The sequence below is a fragment of the Rhipicephalus sanguineus genome, chromosome 5 (genome assembly GCF_013339695.2).
Source record: "Rhipicephalus sanguineus isolate Rsan-2018 chromosome 5, BIME_Rsan_1.4, whole genome shotgun sequence".
In the NCBI taxonomy this organism is placed as follows: Eukaryota; Metazoa; Arthropoda; class Arachnida; order Ixodida; family Ixodidae; genus Rhipicephalus; species Rhipicephalus sanguineus.
The window spans coordinates 107,116,809-107,126,516 of NC_051180.1; the positions used below are offsets into that span (position 1 = coordinate 107,116,809).

At 46.1% G+C, this 9,708-nt stretch overlaps 1 protein-coding gene across 1 annotated transcript in view; it reads right to left on the reverse strand.

Moving 5' to 3' along the window:
- Window positions 1-8,997, reverse strand: part of LOC119394101 (pyruvate kinase PKM) — a 40,422-nt gene extending 31,425 nt beyond the window's left edge. Inside the window, exon 1 of the mRNA XM_037661347.2 lies at window positions 8,777-8,997. The gene's annotated coding sequence lies outside the window, so the exon portion shown is untranslated. The remainder of the gene's footprint in view (window positions 1-8,776) is intronic.
- Between the last annotated feature and the right edge of the window lie 711 nt (window positions 8,998-9,708).

Sequence of the window (9,708 nt, forward strand, 5' to 3'; positions counted from 1 at the left end):
ATTAAGGGGAATATAAAAAAATCCACGCATCTCCACGAAGTGAATAATGACGAGTGGGCGAAGCACTGGGTATCGTATGGGTGAGTAACCGTACGTTACACGAACGTTGTCCCATATGTAAACTGAGTGACAAAGTGACATAAAGAGTCGACGACAAAGCTAAGTCCTAAGGTCCATAATGTCTACGTTGAAGTCGCCGACTAGTATAAAGGGTTTGTGCTTGCAGGTGTCTTATATTGTTTCGTCTCAATTATCATTGACATTAGTCTATTGTTAAAACCACGCATATCCACGAAGTGAATCATGACGAGTGGGCGAGTAGGTGTGTAAGCACGGACACGGACGCCACACGGACGAACATATGCCTCGGCCTTAAAGGCCAACTCCGGCGATTTTTTGGCCATGTCAATGTAATGGTGGTTTTATGATCCTGAGACGCTCCTGTTACGGACCCGATAGCAGAAATACTCGGCAAATTGGAGAATAATTTTAAATAAGCAAAAAAGCGCAACACCGAAACCGAAACCCAACCGAGTGTACTGTCTACGTATGACGTAGACGTTGTTACGAACGAACCGGAAGTCGTACAAGGCATGCCGGTCACGCCGGCGCGGAGTATGAAAGCTGCGACAGCCGGGACGACCAACGAAGCGACGGCCAAACCAACGCGGTCTGTCGCCTTGTGCACAGCATACGCTCGCTGTAGCGGCCGAAGCGCCGAAGTTAGCGGTGCCCTCGGTTGCGTCACTTCCGCCGCCTTCCCAATACTGACGTCACAGACGCAATGTTGCCAGTAATTGTGGGAAGCCAGGAGGGCGTTTGCAGACAATCTTTAAAATTCATTTGCAAACAATCTGTGCATGTCTCAAGCCTGTAATTTGGCATAAATGACGGAAACGTGCAAAGGAACGTACCCAGCGAATTTCATTGAGATCCATCGACCTCAAAAAATCGCCGGAGTTGGCCTTTAAGGTACTTCGCCCCTAAAATAGCCCGAGTAAGCATAGGCTAGTGCCAAAAATATGTGTTCGGTTCAATACGCTTCCGACGCGCCTTTCATGTTTTCGCTCAAGTTACGCGAGAGAGGGGCACCGTGGATGTCAGCGTGCGTTGTTTGTGCGTCGATTTCATTTATGCGTTGGCACGTCTCTCCATTGCTTCGTTGAGGACGCCCGATCACGCGTGTACACGTGACCGTTTTTTGGAATTCTTCACAGAAGAATCCCGGAAAACGAAGCTGAAGCAAAACAGTCAACAACGCTGTATGTAACAGATAACGTTGTACGTAAGAAATCGAAAACGAATAGACGATGCGAAAATCAATTCGTAGCACGTTGACGAACTCGAGGTGTTTTCCGTGTTACTTTAAAGAAAGCTCGCAACCGTGTGAAGTGCGAAAAAAGGAAATCCCTCGACCGGTTGCTTCACTTAGCAGCAAGCGTGTGCTGTTTGGCTTTACGCGGCGCAAGAATAATACAGAAAACCGGCAGGGACACAACAGTCTGTCTGCACTATGGAAAAAAAGAAGAAGAAAAAAACATATACAATGCCTGCAGAACGTGTCAGTGCTTTCGTTTAAGCGAATTAATAATTCAAACCTCGAATTCTAAACCTAGACATGGCGAAGTTCCTCTTGACCTCATCCTCGTGCTTAGATTAGACGTGACCGCCAGCTATCGAATCAGCGACCTATATAGCTAGCTGCTTGAGAGAAGAGAGCTTACACAGTATAGTAATATGGGGGGGTAAGGTCAAGCTCGGTTAGGTCAGTAAGCCGCGAAATGGTACGTAAAATACGTAACAGGTGCCAACCCGGCAGCTGTATACAAACGCTCTTCTGTGACATGGAATATGTATATAAATCAGAAAAATTCGTTATGAGACTCTGGAGAACTTCAGTGAGGTTTCTACAGTTGTCTAAAGCTGCTTTTGAAAAGCTTTAGGATTTCAACACATGTTTGCAAGGAATATAGACGGAATTAACTAAATCAGCGGGCCTTCGTGCCCCAAAGTGCAGCTTCCAAGAGAGACGCGGACATTTTAAAAAGTACATATTGCCACACGCGCTCCTTTCTTTCTATGTTCTATGTTACCGGCCCACCGAACATATATACTGCCTTGCGCAAACCACGTCCGAATGTGGAACATTCCAGATTATTTTAGAATCTTCTGTTTGGCTTGAGCGCGCAAACGCGAACAGTTGAGTTCATTCCGGAACTAACGCGGCCACCAGCGATAAGGTTCGAAGTTTCGATGTCGCATGTATAAAAGATCAGATTATCGACGGCCGAGCTCTGTTCGCCGCTATCGGTGTACTGAATAGTAAGAAACTCTATATATGTTGTACAGCGCGTATTGCTTGTCGTTTGACTTTTCGTTTCCAGCGCACAGGTTTACCCAAATAAAGGGTTACGTCTTAAATATAATAGCACGACTGCCGTCTTCTTCGCTGTCACAATCACGTGACAATATATAGCTTGTCTGCGCCGTTACGTCACGAAGGTCAGCGATCCTAATTGGCTATAGCGCACCTACGTAGATTTTCCGATTTTGAGGGCGCTGTAATCTGTCACCTTTTAGCACTATTGCACATTCTATATAGCGCTCACGCAAGATTCAGCTTTGTATCCACCGGAATTTTACGTTTGATCTGTTGGAAACCGTATATAGAGAGGCCAGCTTATTATTGCTTTTTTTCGTTTGTTTGTTTTTACCGGCTACACAACGCCATGGATGTATAGACGCAAGCGGTCACGTGAAGTCGTGGTCCCAGAGCTATTTTACAGCCCATTAGCACGTCCACGAGCACACATACCTGGAGAACGCGCGATAACGAACTGAGAATTTCCGCCCCGAACTCGAGTACGTACACCTTATCTTCTCTGATAAAGCACTCCACACGCACATAGCCGTGTTATACTCTTACACCTACTGTGGCAGTGTGCCAAAAAACACGCGCGAGGAAGGATGCACGTAAACCGCAGGCAAAGCACTGATATGGAGATAACGCAACCGCTCAAACGCTTTCTAAAACCCGCGGCAACGCCTCGAGCACTTGGCAGAGTCAGATAACTACGCGCAGAAATACCAGACTCCAGATTCTATTACGCTTGTACATCACAGCACACAGCTACCACATATATATATATATATATATATATATATATATATATATATATATATATATATATATATATATATATATATATATATATTTTCTGTCTCCCCCTCACGCGTTTGCCATCTCTTGGAATCCAGTCAGTTATATATATATATATATATATATATATATATATATATATATATATATATATATATATATATATATATATATTTACGCACACGCACGGCGAAGTACGGTAGACACGCTTATGAAGCGATTTCTTGACGTATCGCCCGGGGTCCGGTCTTCATCAGAATACAATGTATGGCGACAGTGCAGTCCATACACGCGCGCACATCAAGCGAAGCCAAGATATGTTAACAAATGATATATACATACGATAATCGAAGAAAAATGCGCGTGAAGCGTTAGAAAACTCGCTGATACACTTATTCATACACTGATAACGCTCACAAAAGCATACGTACGGATATGCAGATCAAGCGCCCAGGTACTACTGACCGCAGAACGCATTATTGTACCGCGAGGAAACTGACTCAGCCATGCCAGACAGGCCGCGTGCTAACCCATAGTGCGTCAGTCCCGCGAGTATACAGGCTGTGCTGAACAGGCATCACAACATTCTAAGGCAAAGTGAAAGCCTGAAAAACATCTTCACTGAACCGCCCAGAGCTGTACAGCGCATACTGCAGAGCAAGAAATCTTCGCGACATACTATCGTCATTACCTAAAACACGCACATCTCCCATGGTCATCGCACAGATCGAAACGTCCAATAACCGTTTCCTCTCCTATTGCTGTTACCGGTGGTCTTCTGCTCATTTCTGCCTGCAACACCTTCGGCCACTTCACCACCATGTCCGTTACGGGTTCAACATGTTGACGTCACACACGTCACTGGGGAGGCCGGGAAGGTCCGGAGAGAAAGGATTGCTGCTTGGAATTTGTGGCGCGCCCGCGGAATTGTAGCGCTGCCACGTGTGGCATCGTTGATCGTGACGGCATTCTGCACACGATGCGCGCGTTTACTTGAAATGTTTGAAAAAATATCGGAGGTGGTCTCATCATCATCAGCCTGTCTACGCCCACTGCAGGGCAATGGCCTCTCCCATGTTCCGCCAATCAACCCGGTCCTGTGCTTTCTGCTGCCACGTTGTACCTGCAAACTTCTTAATCTCATCTACCCACCTAATTTTCTGTCTCCCCCTCACGCGTTTGCCATCTCTTGGAATCCAGTCAGTTACCCTTAAGTTACCTTAAGAGGTGGTCTAGGGGGCCTTTAAAACATAACATCCATTATGACGTCTCGGCCGGGGACCTGCCCTTATCAAAGATTAGATTTGTAGAATAATTGAAAGCTGGGCCAGTTGGTGACAGTTCTTGAACATAATGAAACACGGCGCAACCACAACGCGGACCAAAAGAAAAAAGGGAGCAAACCACCGCGCTGACTCGCAACTGAATGTTTCTTGAAAGCATATGACAAAAGATACTACTACCCTCACACCCATTAAAGCAAAAGACGGCAAACAAGCTTACATGTTCAATACGAAAATAAAACGCGAGAAGACCACGTGTACACCCCAACCAAAATGAATGTTAAGATGCTGTAGTATCTAAAAAAGCGAACTCGCTATCATGTATATGGTGATGGAAGGTACGCTGATACATTGTTCACCCCTTTTTCTGATGTGATATGCCTCAATTATTGGAGTGTACACGTGGTCGTCTCGCGTTTTAGTTTCGTATTTAACATGTAAGCTGGTTTGCCGTCTTTTGCTTTAATGTGGTCACACGGGTGTGAGGGCAGTAGTAATCTTTTCTGTCACATGCTTTCAATAAACATTCAGTTGCGAGTCAGCGCTGTGGTTTGTCCCTCTTTTCTCTTGGTCCTCGTCGTGGTTGCACTGTGTTTCACTATATTAGATTTGTATATTGCGATCGACTTAAAGTACACATTCCCGTAATACATACATAGGCATTAGGTATGTCTTACGGCAATGTGTACTTATCGCAATGTAGGAATCTCATATTTGATAAAGGCCGGTGCCCGTCCGAAATGTCAGGTCTTTAACTGTGACTTTTTATTCATATCCTCAACAGATATATGTGTGTGTGTATTAGTGATCGTGAAGCAGCTATTTGCGCCTTTTCGAGAACACGCCACGGAGTGGAGTCGTCTGATGGTTATGGTGCTCGACTGCTGACCCGAAGGTCGCGGGATCGAGTCCCGGCCGCACTTTCGATGGAGGCGAAAATGCTTGAGGCCCACGTACTTAGATTTAGGTGCACGTTAAAGATCCCCAGGTGGTCGAAATTTCCGGAGCGCTCCACTACGGCGTCCCTCACAATCATATCGTCGCTTTCGGACGTTAAACCCCAACAATTATTATCACCTTTTCGAGAGGTCCCAAAAGCCGTAAAAATAAAATCACGAACTAAAAAAATCGTGGCAGCTACGCACTAGTGGTTCGAAGACTGAGGAGACAGCGGAGCTGGTGGTGGTCCCCTTCTTTCCCTCCTCCTCACCGTCACATCACTCCTCCTTTTCCACCCCTTGCTATACTATATACATGGCTATGCAATGTTCTACCCTCTCCGTTCCCCTTTCCCTCCTCCTAACCCTCACTTCCCTTTCCCACCCTCTATCTATACCGTATACTATACATGGCTATGCAACGCTCTACCCTCTCCCCTTCTCCTCACATCACCCATCTTAACCGTCACCTCCCTTTCCCACCTCCTTGCTGTACAGAAGGATACGCTATGTTCTACCCTCTCCCTTCCTCATTTCCCTCCTTCTCACCCACACATCACTCATCTTCACCACACTTCCCTTTCCGACCTCTTGCTATACCATACATGGTTATGCTATTCATCACACTCTCCCTCTCCTCCTTTTCTTCCTCCTCATCCTCACTTCCTTTTCCCACCAGCATTCATATGGTTCCCATAAATGCTTGTACTCGGTAGTGGGGCTTGCCCAATCCCTCTTGCGCATACCCGACAACTGTGGTTTTTGCGAACGCTAAGCGGCGTAACCAAAAGCTTAAATAGCTCCGCTGTTAAAACTGACAAGTTGGTGAGGGCGAAAAAATTTAGTAAATGACACCTTAAAGATGCCACAGCTAACGTAGAACAAAATTATTCAGCTACTGGAAACTCGGTGAAATAGCGAGGTCAACGTGCCGTGAGCTCCCTCAACAGGCGTTCCAACTGAAGTTGTCGCCGTTTTGGTTTTGTTATTTTTAAGTGAGCGTGCCAGACGCCTCGGTGGGACCGGAAGCGCCAAAACAAACGCCGCCGGCGAGCTCCAAAGTCGTGACGCCCAGGAAGACACAAAAAGTAAAGCACCAAGGCCACCGTCGCCAGGAGCTTGCGCCCTTTTTAAAACTGTATGTTTTCCTGCTGGCACTTTGCCCTGGCAGAATAGCCCTACGCAAGGGGCAGCGAACCTCAGCATCAAAACGAACATAGATTATATGGTATAAGGAACTGGCTGACAGCGAGGATACGATGCCCGAAATACCATTGCTAGGAGGGATTTCAATTAAAACGACCTTGGGGGGAAAAAGGAGGCCTACACTGACGCTTCAAATGACATTGGAACGCTTTTGTTCGCAACAGCGGCCCGCTGCATCTCAAGAAAAAAAAAAGAGCTAAGGAAGAAAATACGTTAATGAGAACTAACAATCAAACCAAGGAAAGTATAGGGTATGTTAATTGCAGTAATTACGATTATAAGTGTGAAGAAATTGAAGTGGACGAAAAGACAACTCCCTGCCGACGGCAAGTTGTCTTTTCGTCCACTTCAATTTCTTCACGAGTATATCGTAATTAATACAAGTAACATCCCCTATACTTTCCTTGGCTTGATTGTGTTTGTCCCCATTAAAGTTGTGTCTAACAATGAAAAACGAGCCCTCAAATTCCCTTCCTTTCGTTCAAAGAAGAAAACAGTAACAGGCTGCTCTTTCCATTAAACCTAAGCATTAGTTCATTATAAATCGTTTAGGCACAGCGCTAACGCAAGGACGAAGAGAGAAACTGACGACACGACCGCTGTGTATTATTTACCGTGAACCGCATCCAAAAAGCCGAATTCGCAGTCGTAATTCAACTAAAAGTTAGCTTGAACTTCACACGCAGAACGGTAATGCAGAAACATGCCATCCAAAATGGGGTACATCCAGAAGCACACTTATAACGTGTTATAAGTATGGCAAACCTTCATTAGTGCAGGTATAGTTATCTACAAGCTTCAAGTTTAAGCATGCCGTAATAAAGGGGGGGAAAGAAAGAAGAAAAAAATGACCGTACTGTAGCACCGACGAGAAATTCGAAGTCCTCGTATCGATAATGGCCGATTTCGAAATAGCAATGCTGCTGAGAAACACAGGAACCTGTCGCAAGTAAATATACGTTGCAGAGTGGTCGCACGAAATTATGCAAGAAAGGGGGCGTGGCGTCATGCAGGAAAATGTCCGCATGCCACAGCCGTCTCAATATTCGTTAATATCGCGCTACATATTTTGCTCGCGTTCTATTACCTTACTGGTTGGCAAAATATTCAGTATTATTTAAATCGGCTTTCCATTTATGGATATATTGTAAAATATCGCGCTGCACCATTGATACAACTGAGAAACAAAGCAGTGATTGATGTTGCACAAAGAGAGGGGAAAAAAAAAAAAAACGCGCAGTTCTAACAAAAGTCTACAATCGCTTATCTTGAATGCACGAATATCTTGCTAGGCAAGCGTCATTATCAGAGTTAAACATTATGCCGCATTCACAAGTCGGTATCATAGCTTGAGCTCATGATTACAAGCGCTTATGTAACGAGACGAGAAATTGGGCCAGCATCCGACCGTGCGATGTCATATCTACTTCCCACCATAACATAGCATACATATGCGCGATCATAAGGGCCGGTATATCATTGGGGCCAAGGCTCATCAAATTTTCTGATACTCTCAGGCAAAAAGATAAAAACGACCGTTCAACAACTACGTGTCAGCATCCGCCTCCATTCATTGACATGGCTGCAATATCGAATGCGGCAATGTTTCGTCAAGGAAACGGCGGCTAAGATTTTTTCCGAAACTGCAATATCATTTTCGTCGTGTACCCTCGATAAGTACCTGAAGAGCGAACTGGTGCATATATACGTGGCGAAGCAGCGTTATGAAACATCGTAGAGCAGTGAAGCGCGTCCATTGACACGTTAATTCGAGAAGCGGGACCGAATCTCAATTTTACGCGATTTATTCCGATCCAGTTTGGTGGCACTGCCGCTGCGATGGTTTAGAACAGGCGTTTTTAGAACAAAGCCGGTATCCTCGAATGTATTAGCGATGGTATCGCCAGATGTGGAATGGCGACCTTGTCAAACTCTTGAAGGAGACGAGGTGGTGCCGGCAATCGGGCCTCGGTACAAGAGCGGTCGGCACTGTTATATTTTATCAGTTAACGCATCGCAGGTGTGACAAACATAGCTTGATGATAATCGTAGCCCTCTTTCGAACGTCGTGTTTGTTGATTTTTTTTTTCTTTAGCGCGCGACGGCAACCCCAGAAGTCTCCCTCGAAAAGCGCCAACGGCTTCTCTCGGACGGCGTCAAGTGAAATAAGAGATCGCAGCAACACTCACATCAGGGAAGCGTTATCAGACGATGGTCAAATGCCGCTTATCGGGCCTTGTCTCCGCCCAACCGTCCCAACGTTGAAGCCGGCGCGGCAGTCCACTGTAGGTGACCTTGCCAACCTTGCCGCAAAGCTTCCGCAACGAAAACCTACAGCCGCTGACAAAGGGGTGGCAGCAGCAGCGACGATAGCGGCGTCGCGGCGTTATATGCCTGTTTCTTCTTTGCTTTTTCATTTTTTTCGACAAGTACTTCTCTTTCTTGATCATAGATGGCTCTACCATACTGACCTAATTTTATTCCGAACATGAGTTGGTTTGATGTGTAAGTTAGCATAATGTAATCTTTAGACTTTTGGTATCCAATAAACGTGCCAGTTTTGGTGGTACAGCCCAGCATTTGAATTAATTACTGGTTACGTGCTGGTTACGCCAATAGGCGCGCGTGCGCCTTTTAAACATGGCGGCGCCCAGAAAACTGGATTTGCCCACCTGCTGAGACTGCCTCCTTCGCTTGTTTTTTCACTGTTTTGCTTAATACAACACTGCATTTTTGCTCTTCAATGCGGGCTTCTGCACCGCAGATTCTTCTACACACTTTCTTTCAGCACCAACCGAGGGAAGTGGTTCTTGGGGAAGGAAGTAGCGTTATTGAGGTGTTTCAACGTGTCACATCGTCCGTTAACACGTTGTGCATTGCACGGCACTTTCATTCAGCCATGTGTCACATTCGTGTCGCGCAAGCTTCTTCCACGCACTGCGCACGGACCATGCGTCGGCTCAAGGCCGTGCATCCGACTAGGTAGGTAGGTGTGGTTTGTAGAAGAAAAGGCGCCTAATTTCTGCAGCCCAGTCGGGAGCACGGCGTGTCGCAAATTTTGCGCCGGACAAACGGAGGGGAGACCGGCTGCCACTCTCCCCGCACGACTCTCCCTCTCTTA